The sequence below is a fragment of the Mauremys reevesii genome, linkage group 2 (genome assembly GCF_016161935.1).
Source record: "Mauremys reevesii isolate NIE-2019 linkage group 2, ASM1616193v1, whole genome shotgun sequence".
Classification (NCBI taxonomy): Eukaryota; Metazoa; Chordata; order Testudines; family Geoemydidae; genus Mauremys; species Mauremys reevesii.
Window position 1 is genome coordinate 206,587,682 of NC_052624.1, and position 17,410 is coordinate 206,605,091.

The 17,410-nt window shown below is 39.1% G+C and overlaps 1 protein-coding gene across 10 annotated transcripts in view; it reads left to right on the forward strand.

Moving 5' to 3' along the window:
* Positions 1-17,410, forward strand: part of GREB1L (GREB1 like retinoic acid receptor coactivator) — a 219,043-nt gene that overhangs the window by 87,961 nt on the left and 113,672 nt on the right. For all 10 annotated transcript variants that reach the window (XM_039522151.1, XM_039522145.1, XM_039522149.1 and 7 more), the window contains exon 2: positions 3,059-3,171. The gene's annotated coding sequence lies outside the window, so the exon portion shown is untranslated. The remainder of the gene's footprint in view (positions 1-3,058; positions 3,172-17,410) is intronic.

Below are 17,410 nucleotides of genomic sequence, written 5' to 3' on the forward strand. Positions count from 1 at the left end.
CTATAGAACTCAATAGCATGAGTTCTATACTTTTAAAAATTATATAGAAAAGCCATCATTCCCTATTAAATTTTGTATAGCTTTTAGAGCAATTTATATGGAATCCTATCTAGTTCCTGTTTAAACCTAGTGGTTTCATCCCGGTTAAATGTTACAGGACTCTTCCATAAGAGTAAATAGTGAAAAGGCCATCGACGACAACAACGGGGAGTGAGGGGAAAGCATTCTTTTGTGCCTTTGATTGTGTCAGATTCCGTTTCTTTGCAGTCATTTTCTTTTTTCACTTGAGAGGGGTTTATGGTGCAGTGTCCGTCAGGACAACCCCGTCTTAAAGTTGCAGTTGTATTTCTCTCTTGAGTTTGTAGAGGTGATGTTATCTTTTGTTCACTCAGCAGTATGGTCATTCCTAAGAGCATCTGTCACTTGAGGCATTATAAGATGGATGAGTCTCAAGTGAACTGCTGGCTGAAGCAAATGGTGAAAATAAGAAAAGACAAGGGGGTTGGGGGCCTTCAGAGATCAGAGAGGACAGACAACAAGGAAACACTGTTAAAAATCAAGAGTAAGCCAAGCAATACTAGAAGAAAGAATCAAGATTGATCACATGTTGTCATATTCTAAGTGTCTTGGAAACTAAGATTCTTCTATGGCTGTAATGATCCGAGGAAGTCTTCTATATCATGGTAAACATTTATTTGCTTGGCTTTTAGATTTTATTTGGACATGGGGGATAGTCAGAACAGTGTGGTGGATTATCAGGAAGAAATTGTGCTTTTTGTTATTGGTTTCATTCTAACTTTAGGAGAAATTTTAATTTTGCAATACTCAAAACAACAAAAAAACACCCTGCCCACCTTCAAAAAACCCCAGCACATGCTGGTGACACTATTTTGTTTATTTTGGTGTGTCTGCCTATACTGGATGTGCATACACATATCATCCCCCCTCTCCTTCCCCGTTCTGTTATATTGAATGCTAATTTCATTTTGTGCAACAGCAGTAATCCAAAACCAAGAATATCAATAATTCTGTTTTTGGAGATGCAGATGAAGCTGTTTAATGAGCAGATTGCATCTCATAGTGCTTAACATAAAAAGGAAACCTTTATAATACAAGTTCTCTGACTTAGTTGGACTAATTACATTTGACATTTTGAATTGAAAATGAAAAATGATTATATATTTTTTAAAGCAGCAAAGGTCCCAGTTTGACGATCCAGTCAGATAAGACAAAATGAGTTATCTGACAACGAGTCAGATAACAAAATGAGTTTTTACTTACAGAGGAGCCAGTATATGACAAGGGGTGGGGAGGGATCTAGGGTGATGTTGGCTTGAAAAATGATTTTGTCACATTGTTTGGCGTTGGTCCATGAGGGGAAGCATGGGTTGAAAGGCGAAGAAATTAAGATGATTAGAAGCTTTAAAGCTTCACAAATGGTAGAGTATCTCCCTTCTCAATGGGTGTAAATAATAGATGAAAGACTACGAGTGACAACAAAGGATCAGGGCATTTAAGAGGATGTGTGCAGCCTGAATAGAGGTCTGTGGCCTAGGGCCAAAGGTCTTAGCTTTGGGTGTAATTAGAAGAAAATACAAAAATGTCATTACTAGCAGGTGAAATGTTCAGCACGTGGCCAAAAAATAGCAATTTCAGACCCAAGAGCTGTTCGAATTGGATTATGGGCCTGTTAAAAATCATGAAATTCTTTGCAGAGTCTTATGGTTTGGTCAGAAATTATGTGGTTTAATCTTATTGACCATCTGTGATAGACTTACTGTTTGTAGCATGGTGAGGTAGTGCCGCTCAGAGTAAGGACTATAGTTCAGGGGAATGTGTAGGATTTTTTTGTGTTACAGTGAAACACATTTCTTCCGATAAAATAAGAAAGATCAGGTATAGCGTTTAGATCTTTAATAGCCCATTCCTTTTTTAAGATTGTGGAAAAGAAGAAGAAATTCAATTATATTGCTGGGAAAAGCTTTTATTTAATTTCAGAGAGAGGTTTTTGTATTATCAATGTGCTTTCTAAAATCATTTTATACGTTACCTGACAATATTGGGCCAAGTTGTGCCATCTGCTTTAAGCAGAATATTCCACTTGCAACCAGTTAGGAAAGTTTTCCTTTAAAATCTGCTGGCATGGTGTGGCCCATTAGTGTAAAGAAAATGAATTGACTGGAGTGACTAGGAAGCGCTTGTGTGTGAAATATAAGCCAGTCAACAAGAAATATATTTAAGGCTTTCTTCTCTGATAACAAATCTTACATACTATAATACATGTTTTAGAACAAGACATTTTTACTTGCTGTTTGCTACAGCCCTGTTGCCATCCTCTTGGGCATTTTAAGTATATTTATCTTGTATTAAATAGAATTTTTACTGAAATTATCTTTACCAAAAGCAGTTTTGAGTGTGGGGGAGGGGAGAAATCAGCAATCCATCCTTTGACTTAATTTTTGTCTGGAAATAATTTTTTATCATTACTGTACACCCTAAACAGATATAAAGATATATTATTAAAAGCAATATGTGTGAAAAATAACCTAAGGAGATTATCACCAAGTACCGATTGTTCTCTGCTTGGAGAATTTTCCTTTAAGTGATTATTTCTTGCAGTACCAGGTCCTAATCTGGTTACCATTGCAGTGAGTAGTAAAGTTCAATTTGACCTCAGTGGTGATGGATCAGATCCTTACTCTGCAAAAGGAACTGATTGTCTTTTGTTGTTTAATGGCATAGAAGGAGCCACAGACATACTGCAGAAAGCGTCATATAGATTATATGGCCATTTAAAAAAAAACAAAACATTTTTCTTCTTTTTGTCAGTTTGTGTGTAAATTGAAGAAAGTGCTGTAGGGTCTGTAAACGTATAATTAGGAACGGGATCTATCTGAGAAAATCTCTGTACTGACCAGTTTAGCCATATGTGAACTTTGATAGGCACATTTTAATGTCGTGTTGAGGCAGGTTTTAATGTCTTGTTGCTAACTGTATAATATGTTGGATCTGAACTGCCATCAATTATTTTGTTTCCCCACCCTTCATTATTTTGCAGGTGTTTAAGAACTTTAAACGACTTAGATAACGTGGCAACAGGTTTCCCTAAACTCTTAACTACAACCCTTAATCATGAATGCATTTCAAAAAGGTTAAAAGGAATACAAGAAGGTACTGTACTTACCACATTCATTATACAGCATATGTGATGTTTGTTTTTATATCCCTTTGTCTTCAACGTCCACTTTTTTAAATCAGTGTTTTGAGATATAGGAACTGTAAAAAGCTGTTTTATTTCTGAACTATTGTTATGAACTTATTCCAACTCCCCGCGAATTGATTCACTTAATTAAAAAATGTTCATTAGAAAAAGCTTAACAGTATTGCCAAATATGTTCTTTTCTACATATCAAAAATAGCCTCAGCTTTATTATTTTGTTATAATTATTTGACTTCACTGCCATCCTTTGCTTGATGTTTAACCTCATAACTTTGGAAACTTGCAGACTCTGCTAGCCAAATGAATGCTTAAGAAGTTGTGTGCATATATGTATTATATATGTATATACTACACACACACACACACACACACACACACACACACACACACACACACACACACACACACACACACACACACACAGAGTATGTTTTTTCTGCAATCTCAGAAGGGTTAAAACACTTTGGGTGGAGAATTTGAGTTCTCTAGTTGAATTTTACAGTTTATAAAAATAGATGTGCACTTCCAATTGGGAGCGTCACAGTAGTATTTTCTGATGTTGCTGTGATTGGGAGAGGTTTGACTTATTGAAAATAGGACATTGGACTCCTATAGTTTCTTGTTGTATTTAAATGACCCAGCATTTCCAGGAGGCCAAAGATCTATTCCTGTTTTATGACCTGTTATATCCTTGGGGCAGGGGCTGCACTGAGGCCCAAAGAGCAAGAGGGTCATTGCCACAGTTCAGGTCCTAATTGTTGCTTCATGGTTACCACACAGATACCAAAACCTGCTCTCTGTAACATTGTAGCTGGGAACATCTGGAACATAGTAGTAGTCTTGAGAGGAAAAAAAGCCTCTTGCATTTTGTTTCACCAGGTGCTAGGAGGAAGCAATATTAGACTTTTTGATATGGGAGGCAAATTCTGTGGGCCCTGAAGTTAGGCGACAACAATTGAAGAGGTCAAAGGACAGCTGAGTGGGGTCAATGAGACACCATGGGGTGTATTTTGTTACTTAGTAAAAGGAGCAGCATCCTAAAACCTTAAAGGATTCTCTTGAAAATCTATGTTGTGAAAAGGTTTTATGAGTCTGATGGCAAAAAGTGCTGATTTATCTATGGAATGCTTGCTTTTGTCTAAATAAAAGGATAATCCTTACCAAATGTTGTCAGCTATCATAGTGCAGTCATTACAGGTCTGAAAGGACCGTTTAAGTGTACTTTGGCTTCCCAAATGATGATCATTGTAATGTTTCTTTGTCTGAAAAGAATTCTGAACTATTTATTTGCTGAGCTTTTCTCCTTTGATATCAAAGTTAACACAGTGAGCAAAATATTTGAAAAAGCTGAAAGAAATTTTTTATTAATAAACTAAAGATTTCTATTCCTTAGGGAGGTTTCTTAACTTCTGTAAATTCTCTTTGTGTTTCTTCTAAGAGGAAAATCTTAAATTACCAGCACATAGTCTAGTCTAAACTGTAGCTGTTTTTAATCCATTAATACTTGTTCAGTGAATGTTTAAATTTGTTAAACTAAGCTTTTATTTGTTTATTTAATTTGTTCTGTGTACCTGAATAAAAGAGAGAAATAGTTTTTGACTAAGGAATGCCTATAATTTATTTGGCATTATCTTTTTTTTTTTATTATTATCCACAAGTGATTAATTCTCAACGCTTTTCACTGAAGCAGATAGGAAATCAATGTCAGAGTCAAGACCTTGTAAAATATAAGAAAAGAAAATATAGTAAAGGTTGCCCTCTTTACAGGGAAGGGGGTGGAGGAAAGAGTACCATATATGCATGTGGTAGAAAAGGGTTTTGCTGCAGCTCACAACCCAAGGTCTCAGTTTTTGACCCTATCATCTTATACAAGCAATCATACTCACAGTAGGAAGAAATAGGTGTTCAGGAGACAGGAGGTGATGGTATTATTGTTATAACAACTATGCTGTCTTGATCTTTACAAGAATACAGCAGAAAGAGTGAAGATGAAATAATCTGTGTAGCTGTGAAAGAATATCAAATATATATAGTTTCATATAGAAAAAAGAAATGCTTGTCTTTTTTGTGAAGCACGGTTGTCCAAAAGGTTTAATTATTAAACCTTTAAAAGTAATGTATACAGATGCTTGGCACGATTTATGTCAAGGTTAAGGCACCTTTAAACAAATATCTTGGAAAAGAGTAAACCTACTAAAATGCAAATTGCCTATTAAACACAATTCTTGTTTAAATAACACTTAAGTTTGCTTCAAAACTGGCACATGCTATTAAATTTTCTTGATACCTTATTGTCTCCTGATGAGTTTAGGATGAGGTATATGTCTGAGGAGTGTGCAAGGGGGAGGCACAGCAAGTTGGAATGTCAGCCTTCATTTTGATTTTCCAGGCCTCCACCAATTACTGTTGAATTTCTGTACAACAAAATAATGATGGAAAAACTAGTCTATAGTAAAAGATGAAAAAAAATGTTATTTACACAAGAGAGTGGGCTGGATTTTAACATAGAAACTAGATGGACCTGACTTTTCCAGACTTGTACCAGATTACCAGTGTCTCTAAATACAAAGCTAGAGTCTTACAAATACATGTATAGGAACTTGTTAAGGCATACATATCCACCCAAGTTCAAGTATGTATTAGAAAAGGCATAGATTAGACTGACTGCACCAGTAGTTGTGCTAAGATCTTTAAAATTGTTTGTGACAATGACACTTAACATATATAAAATGGAGATCATATAGACCTCTGTAAAGTACTTAGCCATCCACTGATGAACAGTGCTCCATAAGTATAAGGTATTCATTTTTTTAAAATGGAGTTTGACCTGCTAGACAGAACATTTTTACAGGTAGCATTTATATTCTATTGTGTAAATATGCAAGGTAAAGTATGATGAGGCGTATTTTCTTCCTATTGGATGATGACATTTAATGGAGGTTTTATCTTCATGAATCAAAGTGTGAATAGAGCCTATGTGTGGGAATTATGACTAAAAGTGATGCTTGAGTGGCAGCCACATTATGTCTAGATTGTAAATACTATTAAGAAATTTTATTTTTGGGAAAAACGAGTAGATGATGTACAACAAAATGTCTAAAGTAAATAATTTAGTCCTGTATAATTTCTTCTTCCTCTCATCTGCAAAACCCAAATGCACTAGTTATCGTAGTGAATGATGACTATTTATAATTGGAACAATACAAGCATTTGAGATTGTTTATTCATTCCTATATTACATAAATTTGTTTGGTTTAATTTTTTAGTTAAAAACTCCCCCCTCCCCAGCATGAACCATTGTATGACATTTTATAGTTTAGAAAACAAATAAAAATTCTGAAAATAATTGTTTGTCTTGGGATTGCTGAGATGACCTTACCTAAGAGAGGTAGCACAAATGCAGATGGCTACACTTTTTAAGAAGCTTCCCTGTATTTACTGTTTTAGTTTTGTTCTGATGGGTTGCCTCTGTGACAGAAAAACTGGTCTCCTGTGACACCTTGGAAGGTTGCACAGTGCCTACTAATGATTTGCATCTTTGATCTCTCACAGCCTCTGGTAGTTCCAGATATTCTTGACAGATTTGTTTATTTTACAGAAGAATTTCTGGTATTTCTGGAAAAAAGAGTAAGTAAAGACTCAACCTTGACACACGATAAATGCATGTTACATAGAAGAATAAATAAGAAAAGGCCAATAGGAAGAAATACACAAAACATTCGGCATTTTCTGATCATTTCCACCAGAAAGTAATGAGAGACAAGGATTTATTTAATAGAAATGAAATGAACCATGTGGCCACTATTACTCAACAGTGTAAGGCTGTTTCACAGAAAATTGCTCATCCAGCATTAACCTTGACATAATTTTGAGTTTAGTGGTTTTTAAGATCTCTGTATACCCATATTTTCTATGTTTGCTTTATTAGTGCACTGTTTTTGGCAAAGAAATGGCCATGAAAACAGATGTCCAATAATTTTATTTTGTTGTTTTGAGCAATGGCTGAATGTGCTTAAAAGAAGTGTGATTTATTAATATGCCTGTTGACTGCAGAAGACTAGTGGAATATCGCATACTAAAAGTAAGGGACAAAGTGTACTTTTTGTTCTGTTCATTTTTTTTAATGAAGAATTTTGAAGAAAGATGTTTATGCATTTTGAAGAGAATTGTCTCTGAACAGTTCTTATTTAGTTGAATATCCAGTCAGAACTGAATTTATAAGTAGTCTGGCACAAACACTTAGCCAAAGATGTATCAGTAAGGGAGTTAGAAAACACTTTTTTGAAGCCTGATTAAAAACAAGGAGAAAAGTATTTGTCAGCATTGCATTGTTTTTACACAAGGCTGTAAGGAATTGCTAATAAATTTACTTCTATCCAAGCCTGGTAGACATGGCAATTTGATTTCTCTGAGCTGTTTGTATTTTTTTTTAACGTAAAGAATTATTTTGTGGATTTTTTGTTTGTTTTCAAATTTCTTTTTAGAGGGGGAACATGAGAGAACAAACCTCGATTGTGTTTTTGGTAGAATTACACAATTAGCAGATGAAAAGGAGGTGTAAAATACCATGTGTCAGATCATTAGGTGCAATATGGCCAGTTTGTGCCACACCTCACCTCTGGCCCACTTTGGCCGCAAAATCTATCTAATTCTTCCTGGGAGAATAAATAACACCAGTGTAAGAATGATCTGAAGTGGCATAAAGCCTGATGCAGGAGCTCATGTGCCCCACAGCCACACCCTATCTGCTGCTGCTTAGTACGATAAAGTACATGTGTTAGAAAAGAATGAGTGTAGTTGAAATATCGCTACTCCTGCTGATCCTGGGCTGCATTTTCAGTCCTTTGTGGCTATTACAGACCAGCCAAAGTCTGTAACATAAGGTACGTCTACATCTATGCCATTGGTGGCAAATATATGCAGCGTTTCTCAAATGCAGCCACCGTGGCCCCATGTAGCCACCAGGGGCTTTTCTTGTGGCCACAGCCTCCTGGGCAGTGGTTGGGGGGAGCAGCGGAGCCACAAACACCCGAAGAATAGGCAGCCAGTGTGAGTTCCCCACCTTCCCAGGGACAGTGGGGGTCAGGCTTCTGGCTTCAGCTCTGGGGTGGCAGGCTCTATTCTCCAGCTACACAGCAGCAGGCTCCATCCTACGGTTGTGGGGCTTCAGGCTCTGGCCCCAGCCCCAGGCTCACCACCCCATCACCCCTGGGCCCCTGCTATCTCCCTACCCATCTCCCCATCCGAGGCTTAATTTGTCCTCCGACTTACCAGAGTTGAGTAAGTCTGTTGTTAAGTGGTATTTGTATGTTTGTTAATATCACTTTTCACTATCTTCTAGCTATCAAGTTTGCTGCTGTGAGAAGTGATATTAGCAAACATACAAATATCGCTTTTCACAGAAGCAGACTTACTAGCTAGCAAGTCGTAAAAAGAGCAACCAAAAAAAGCAAAAAACAAAGAACCAACCAAGAACAAAAGACAAGAACCTTATTTGTGTTTCTATTCTCTTTAGATCCAGTAAAGAATACATACAACTGTACATTATTTTTATTATTAGGTCTGCAAAAAAACCCATATTTAGACGCTCCCTGACTTAGACAAGTGTTCCGTTCTGGAACACCTTGTGTAAGTCAAATTTTGCGTAAGTTGGGGACGTATACCCAATTACCACCCTCCCGACTCCCCCTCCCCACAAAAAAACACCCAAAAAACCCCAATCTTTTTCCGTAAGTGCAGGTTGCATAAGTGCAGGTTTGACCTGGGGAGCGTCTGTAAATAAATTACACTGATTGGACCTGTATATGTGCATATTTGTGGGTTTTTTTCCTAAAATTACTTAAGTATTTTAGGAAAAAGTGTGAGAGTGGCCACCAGCAAGAGTTTGTGGCCACACTCTGAGGCCACTAAAATTTTTGTTGTTAGAACCCCTGAGGGTCTGTGTAGCTACAAGTTGCAGTGAAAAGTGAGCTGCAGCCACACGTGGTGTGTAGCTCCCCACTGCAGCAGGGAAAGGCTCCATCAATACAGAGCTGCAGGAGCCTTTCCCTACTGTCTCCCCTCGGTCAGAGCCTTTTCCCCAGTACTGGAGCCTTTCGCTTCAGAGGGGAAAGATTCTGCCAGTGGGGAAACAGGACATTATGCTATAGACTGGGAGGCACTGCTTGGTCATGTAGAGAGACGTGTGAGATAAATATCATAACGTTCTGGCATGTCTTTACTTAACTAAGCAGTGCTTCATCGTCTACACTACTATGGGTGTGTGAAATGTATGTATTCTACCAAATCTTTGCAAGGAGTGTAGACGTACTCTTTGAGTAGCCCTCAGACCAGATCATAATCGTCTTAGTTTGCAACTAGGGAGATTTAGGTTACCTATTGTGTGTGGGAAAACTTTCTACATCTAAGGAGAGTTAAACTCTGGAACAGACTGACTAAGGAGATTGTGAAATCCCTGTCATTTGGAGGTTTTTAAGAACAGGTTAGACAAATCCCTGACAGGGATGGTCTAGGTATGCTGATCCTGCCTCAACACAGGGGGAAAAGACTAGATAACCTCTTGAGGTCATTTCTATGATTCTGTATAAAATATAGTATGCACATAACTAGCTGTGTACTTTCATGTTACGATACTTAGTAGTTCATTCATTTCATAGTCAAAATATTTGCATTAAAATTGAGCAAAACTCAGTCATCACTTCAATGCCTGTTTTGCCCTTTTAAGGACAACAGAATTCAGTCCAATGTTTTAAATTTAATTTTACTTTAAATTGGAAAGTACTCTGTTATGTAGGTGTGTCTTAAAGTTCTTTTAGCACCACATTGCTTCTGTTCAGACACAAGTACCATCCTTCGCACAACCCCTGCCTAGTGTTTTTGCTCTATGAGAACTTATGTTGAGTGTTCACATAAATAAACTAGTGGAGTTAATGTTTTTCTTTTCCTTCCTTCTATTGTTGTTGTGCCTATTTACTAAGGAAAACTGCATTCCATGAATCTTGCAATGTGCTTCATTCCTAAATCATCTCTTTGCCATCTGGGAATGTCCGATCTCTCAGAATAATCAGCTGGTTGGTTACACTAGCTTTCCTGTCCCTTTCTGCCATAAGAGGAACCCAAAGGGGTTGGAATGGGACCAAGGCTATGGCCCCTGATTTGACTTGGATCATAACCTGAAGTCCTGAAATATCAGCAAAAATTCTCATCTTGTAATGTTTCCTGTCCAGGAAGTGGAAAGTACAGAAATATCACTAGAAGATCCCCAGCTCAGTTTTGAAGACTCAAGCAGTTTAGATAAGATTATGAACTACATCTAATTTTATGCACAAGGCTCTATATGGGACTACCTAAACTACATAAAATTACTACGGAGCATAGTGACACATTTTCAAAATATCAAATGAAAACAAGCTGGAGCCACTGGTTGCCCACCACTGTGAACAAGACTTTGCTATTGAATTCTTTGCCTTTGTTGCTTATCATAAGATGGGTGTAGATTATTCTCTGCTATATTGGAGTCTATATGACCCCCATGCATTATGATTAGGTGAGAATCTACTGACCTTTGACCAAAACCGTACTGAAAAAGACTCTTCAAATGTTAGTGAGGTGAGAAAAAATTCTGGTAATGAAAATACTCTCAAATTTGAGTGGTCCTCCATGACCTGTTTCCTTAATAAGCAAGTCTTTTTCCCAACTGCTAGGAATAAGGCTGGTTACCTCCTTTAGACGTAAAAGCCTCCACTTTTAGCTCTGAGAAGGGCAAACTGTTTGCTAGCTGTCGTCACCTCTGCTGTATGTGTTTGTATGGTAAAAATAGAGAGAGAAGCTAATGGTACACTACTGTAGGAAAAGAGAATGTTTTAAAAACAAAATCCCATCCAGAGCATCAAGTAAAAGGGATGGTACTGTATTGATGAAACCCGTACAAATTACTAGATACAAGCTAAACAGTAAATTCCGAATAATATGTTACAATCAGTTTTTGGTCTTCCTTTCCCTGTGAGCTTTCCTTTGTGGTATAAAAGCCGTAAATAGACCCAGGAGTAGCTCAGTGCTTTTGCCAACGAACCACCTTTTCTTTTTAAAGGAAATTTTCCCTCAGGGTTAGACTAGATCAGATCCTCCGATTATGCATTTTAGAGAACACTGTTAAGTTATTAGGCTAAAAGCCAGGTAAGGACTTTGATATATCCAAGCTAGAGTAGAGTGTTTGTATCAGACTTTGCATTTGTTATCAGGGCAATTGTAAAATTGCTTAAAAAAACCCCAAACCCTAACTTCATCAAAAACCCCACCTCAATTCCTCTTCATAGTCTTTGAGGTCATGACCCACCCAGAGGCCAACCGGTGTGTATATCTAGTTTATACTGATGACCTGATTTATTCGGTAGCAGGGCCTTCACTTAATGCATGGCTTTTACCCTGAAAAGTTACTGAGTAACATCACACTTTCCTGTTCAACAGATCTCATTGTATGTGTGTTCAGACTTATAGCTGCTGGCTTTTCTGACTAAAATAATTTAACTGCTTTTTACTCCTGCTGACACCGCAGAGCCAATACTGTAGAACTATGAATAGAACTCCGTATGCATCACCATTAGTGTTGGCTACTAAATTCCAATGTCTTACACCTATGCAAGCCTGCTAAAAGCAGTGGGACTGCACAGATCACACATATGAGATCCTTGCTTGAAATGACAAGGCTCTTCTAAGAGTTGAAAGGAAGCTGGTCTGCAGTCATGGTGAGCAAGCCACCACATATTTTCCTGTGGTGTTCTCTGGACAGTTTGGAGATACAGCCCTAGAAAATGAATCCTTTTGAAATGTTAAATGTTGTTAGCTCAATTTTTCCCCCTTAATGAAAGACAAGGAAGCTGAAATGATGAAGGCTGCTGCAAATCATGGGTTGTCCCCATGAGTAAATCAGTGTTTCGCTTGTTATTGACTCCTAGTATAAAAAAGTTTCCTCATTAGGGAGCAGGTGATGGAATCTCAAACATGTCTGCCTCTCTGTTCCATTACAGGGCCTCAGTAGTGTGGTGCAAGCTCAAAGACCCTGTCCAGCTCTCCTGGACTGTTGGTGCAGGAATTAAGATAAATCTTCCAGCTGCCTGTAAATGCTGTACAGTGAAGTTTTCAGCTATTGAATATCACTATTACATGAGAGAGATTGGTTCCATTCTGTTGTGCTTTTGCACTGTCCAGTGCTGGTAGGGTCCTAAGACCTCCCTTGTGCAACAGACAGCACAAAATAGTCATGATGTGTAGGACCTGGAGCACCAAAGCCATAGCCATATATTCTCATTCTAAGTATAAAGTGTGTCTGAGAGAGAGACGAGTTTCAGCAAACCATGGATGAACTTGACTTGTATGCACTACTCCTCTTAAAGAATGGATTTCTGCTGATATTTTATCTTACAGGGATATATTAACTTTCAGGTTACAGGAGGCGAATTTGATCTTCCTGGAAATCATAGAGCTATACGAGGACCTTTTATTTTTCTTCAGAAATTCTCTACAATTCACCAAACCACTTTAAAGAAAACCATCTTTGAGCTCTTGTTTGTAACCAGTTACTCATTTTGTTCTCAGATTTCAGTCTCCCACCTTAATTTCCATAACGTCCCATAAATGAGCAATAGCACTCTTTTTCTTCTCTCATCTCTGACCCTTGGCTTGTCTCTTTTCACCAAATTATGTTTTCCTAAGCTGTTTTTCATATGCAGTATTTTTTTTTTGCCCTTTCCAGGTCAAAATCCACTCAGATATAAAGCTATAAGATCTTGCACAGGGTGACTGAAAGGACAGATGATTTTCCCTCTCCTCGGTCTCCCTTTCATTCCAGGTACTATCTCAATTCATCCTTTTATTCAATGGGATAGAGCACTGCAAATGAGACCTGGAAGGAAACTCTGTAGCCCTCTTCTGAAAAGGTGTGATAATGATGGACATAATCATTGCCTGGCAGATGGTGGTGATGGGGCAGAAGCAAAAAAAAAATTTTTTTTTGCGAAGAAGTACGCTCCAGAATGGTAGAGTTTGGGAGGTGAAGATGAAGGCATACTTTAGAGGATGGAAGAAAATGCAGCATTTTTATGACTGTATCTTACTACAGGAAGTGTGGATAAGATTTGAGGCAACCAAAGCAAAAAAAAATTTCTACAAAACCTTTGGCTTCACTGGCATTTTTTCCATGGGTTTGCTAAGGTGTTAGAGAGCTTTCAGGCCCGTAAGGACTTGTCCTCGCACAATGACGATCCCTGGTCTAGAGCAGGGGCTCTCAACAAAATTTTTGGTGGCCTCAGAGTGTGGCCACCAACTCTTGCTGGTGGCCACTCTGACAATTTCTCTTAAAATACTTAATTAACTTTAGGAAAAATAAATATGCACATATACATGGCCAAATTATTGCAATTTATTTGTTTTTTTGCAGACTCAATAATAAAAATAATGTACAGTTATCTCTATTCTTTACTGGACCTAAACACAATAGAAACCCCTCCCTGCCCCCATTCCCCACTACATCCCCCCATAACCCAGAGCTCCCTTCTGTGCCCTGGCACCCCAGGCTGACCCCACTTCTTGCCTTTTGACTACAGTGCCCTGTGTGGTCACCCACCTGTAAGGCCAGCCCCGCTGGAGCCCCAGGGGGAGGGGAGGAAGAGCCCCGCAGCACCACTGCCCCTGAGAAAGTGGGTCAGGTGCAGAGTCCAAGGTTCCTTCCCCACTACATACACTAGCCCCACTTGTCTGCAGAGATGCTGCCCGGAGGCCCCAGGAGGCTGTGCAGTGCAGGGTGCCGATCCCTTGCTGGTGGTGCCAGCAAACTGCAAGGCTGGGGGCTGCAGGGAGGGGCCACTTTGCTTCACTCCCCCACCTCATCTCCACCCAGGAGACTGTTGAAGCCACAGAAAAATCTGCTGGTGACTGTATGCGGCCATGGTGGTCGCATGCGGGAAATGCTGGTCTAGTGGCCCTAACAGGAGCTTGACTGAACTGACTGGCTGTATAAATAGCAGTGTAAAATTCATGACTTTGTCAGAAGTACCACCTGCATAATATTTTTTAAAAGGACAGCTGAGATTCTAGAGCTCAGTTCTGTGGCAAAGGGTGAATTCTGCAGCAGTTTCAGTGGCTGTGGAATTGGGGAGTGCTTGAGGCTCTGTATGTTAACATGACACATGTTCAACTGAGAGCCCTAAGACTCTTGTACTCCTGTATCTCAGAGACATGGTGTAACAGTGTCTAAGTTTTATATTTTCAATAGTAGAGACACTCTTCCCTACCCCTTACTCTAGCGTGAAAAGAATGCACAGTATATATGTAAATCATCCTCATTTTGGGCCACCTACCCAAACATTCTTCTCCATTTCATTACTTCTGTATAAGCCAGTATTCCAGCATCTTGCTCTTGTCCAGAGCTGTAGCCAGGATTATACAGGGTCCAAGTGAAGCTATCAACAACCCCCTGATAGGCCTTGGGGTGGGGTTGTGTCTCTGCAGCAGTATTTTAAATGTGTCCTGACAACCAGACAGTTCTTGCTCCTTTTCCTCTTCCCTCTCCCAAATCCTGTTGTTTTATCCGTCTGTCTGTCTCTTTAGTGCACCACCCTGGCTGTAGTTTATCTGAACCCATATGGCAAATCTTAATTAATTTTTAATTCCCCTGTTACAGTCTGATCTTTTCTTTCTTAGTCCTCCTCCTTTTTTTTTTTTTTTTAACTCTGAAGCAAGCGCCTCAAATTCACGCCAGGCAGATTCCAAATATTTGCTAGCTCTGTACTGTGCTCTGTTTTTCCTTCTCTGCACCCAGCAAGCTAGTACTCCTATAACCCTTCAGCATCATTTTCTCTTCTCTTCTCTTCTCCTGCCAACAGAGGTGAGCTAAGGCCATCCTCACATGATCTTTCATAAATCTGTATTTCTCTCTCAGGCCTGCCAACATGTGTTGGGTGCTTGAGCATAAGGGAGGGAAAGACATGGAGGAGCTGCCATCACCTCCTACTGATAGAGAAGAGCAACCTTTTAAAAAATGCTGAGAGTCACTACTCATTCTCAGCTCTCCTGCAGAGTTTGGGCATGTGACAACAGCCCTGCTTGTGTTTGTACTGTGCTTTAGAAGAGGTAAACTATTTAAAGTATTGAATAATATTAATATTATTATTACTGTTGTCTCTAGCAGTGTTGTGGTTCAATCCTTGTGAATCACCCACTTGTCAGCCCCATGAATTACTCACACATTATTTAGGGCGAAGAAAATAAAATTTGCAACAGAACCATGCCTTTATTAGTATGTTCAGTAGAAGAAACACAAGGTTATTAATGTCCTGACTCACTCAAGATGCCATAGTTTTTTGGGGGAGCCCAAACAAATAATCTAAATTAGGCAAACTAACCTAGACAGTGGCTTGTTGTGCAGGGTGCTGAATGCTAGGACCTACCCAGACTCCCATTCCTTGCAGAGGCTTCCCTACTTCTTCTTTTCTGAGGAGCCCTGCCCTTTTAAAGTTCCCTTGAACTACAAACAAGGCCCAGCTGTCCTAATTGCCTCAGGCTTTGTTAAGAAGTCAGCTGCCTTGTTATATCTTTCCTGCTGTAAGGGATTAACTCCTTGGGCGCTAGCTTCCCCCTTCTATCATAGCAGAAGCTACCCTGCTTAGTTCAGCCAAGCTTCTCCTATTAGTGCCGTTAGACCAAGAATTGTCAGTGGGCACCCCACTGCCATTGTCCACCTGCCACACACAATTGAAAACAAGTCTCTCTCTTAACTCACTGTCTTGCAGTGACCAGACCAATGTTTTCACATCTTGCAGTTCACAAACACCATCCTTTATCCACCATTCCATTATAAACCACAGTGTCCAATTTGTCTTACCTACTTTCTCTCAGCAAACTAGAAATGCTGCTATACTTATATTAATCGGTCTCCTGATATAGTTCCATGACATCATCACCATCCACCAACAAGGCTATTTATGCAGATCCTACTGTACCTCATTTTCCACAATAACTTAAACAGACTATGCCTGTTACAGGTAGAGGAGAGTTGTCCTGTGTATAAAATGCATTACTTGATTATTAATAATTTCCAGAATTTGAAAATAGTCACGCTGCTTATCATAGATCCATATTTAACATAGTATAAGCATGGTTGGGAGCATGGGCAGAATTAAGCTTTAAAGCTGTTTTTTGGAAACTTCTGAATTTTAAGACTTTCAGAAGTTCAGGGTTTTTTAATATACCAGTCTAATAAAGTTCTTTTTGCTGAAATTATGTAGATACATAAATATTGTATGAGTTAAAGATGATGTGCTTACAGCATACATGACACACATTTTGGAAGTAAAGAAATGAAATATTAATCAACTTAACTATACATACTGGGTGAAATTCTGCCCCCGTTGAAGTCAGTGGAGTTTTGCTATTGACTCTATTGGACTCAAGATTTCACCCACCATGTGTACAAACATATGCCACAGACAGGTCACGACCACCTTAGTTCTGCTCCAGTAAGGATGTCAACTTTCCAGCACCTCTTTCCCCACCCTGCCTCCCTAACAATGTTTTACCGTCACCATATGTATGCATGTTACTTTACAAATAGAATGAAGACAGCAGTCTGTCTTGGTACTTCTATGGACCCCATATCCTTCTCAAAGCACCTCACAATCTTTTTAATGTATTGACCCTCACAATGTTCCTTGGAGGTAGGGAATTGCCGTTATCCATATTTTATAGATGGGGTGCTGAGGCATAGAGAGACTGAGTGACTAGCCCAAGGTCACACAGGAAGTGTATGCTCGAGCAGGGATTTGAACTCAGGTCTCCCAAGTTCTAGACTAGTGCCTTACCACAGGACCATCCTCCATGTCTAAATGTCTTTCCTGACATCATAATTAATACTTTATATAGTGCTTTTCATCAGTAGTGTTTAAAGTGCTGTACAAAGGAGGTCCCATCATTATACTCATTTTACAGATGAAGAAACTGAGGCCAGAAAGGTTAAATGGTTACCTAGCAGGCCAGTGGCCAAGCTAGAAACAGAATCCAGGCCTCCTGAGTCCTCGTCCAGTGCTGTATCCAGTATGCCATACTGCTTCCCTAGTCACAGAAATAGATGACCTTATTCCCCTTCCACCTTCCTGATGTCAAGTGGTAGCTTGTTTTGCACTTGTTCCTTTTTTTGTC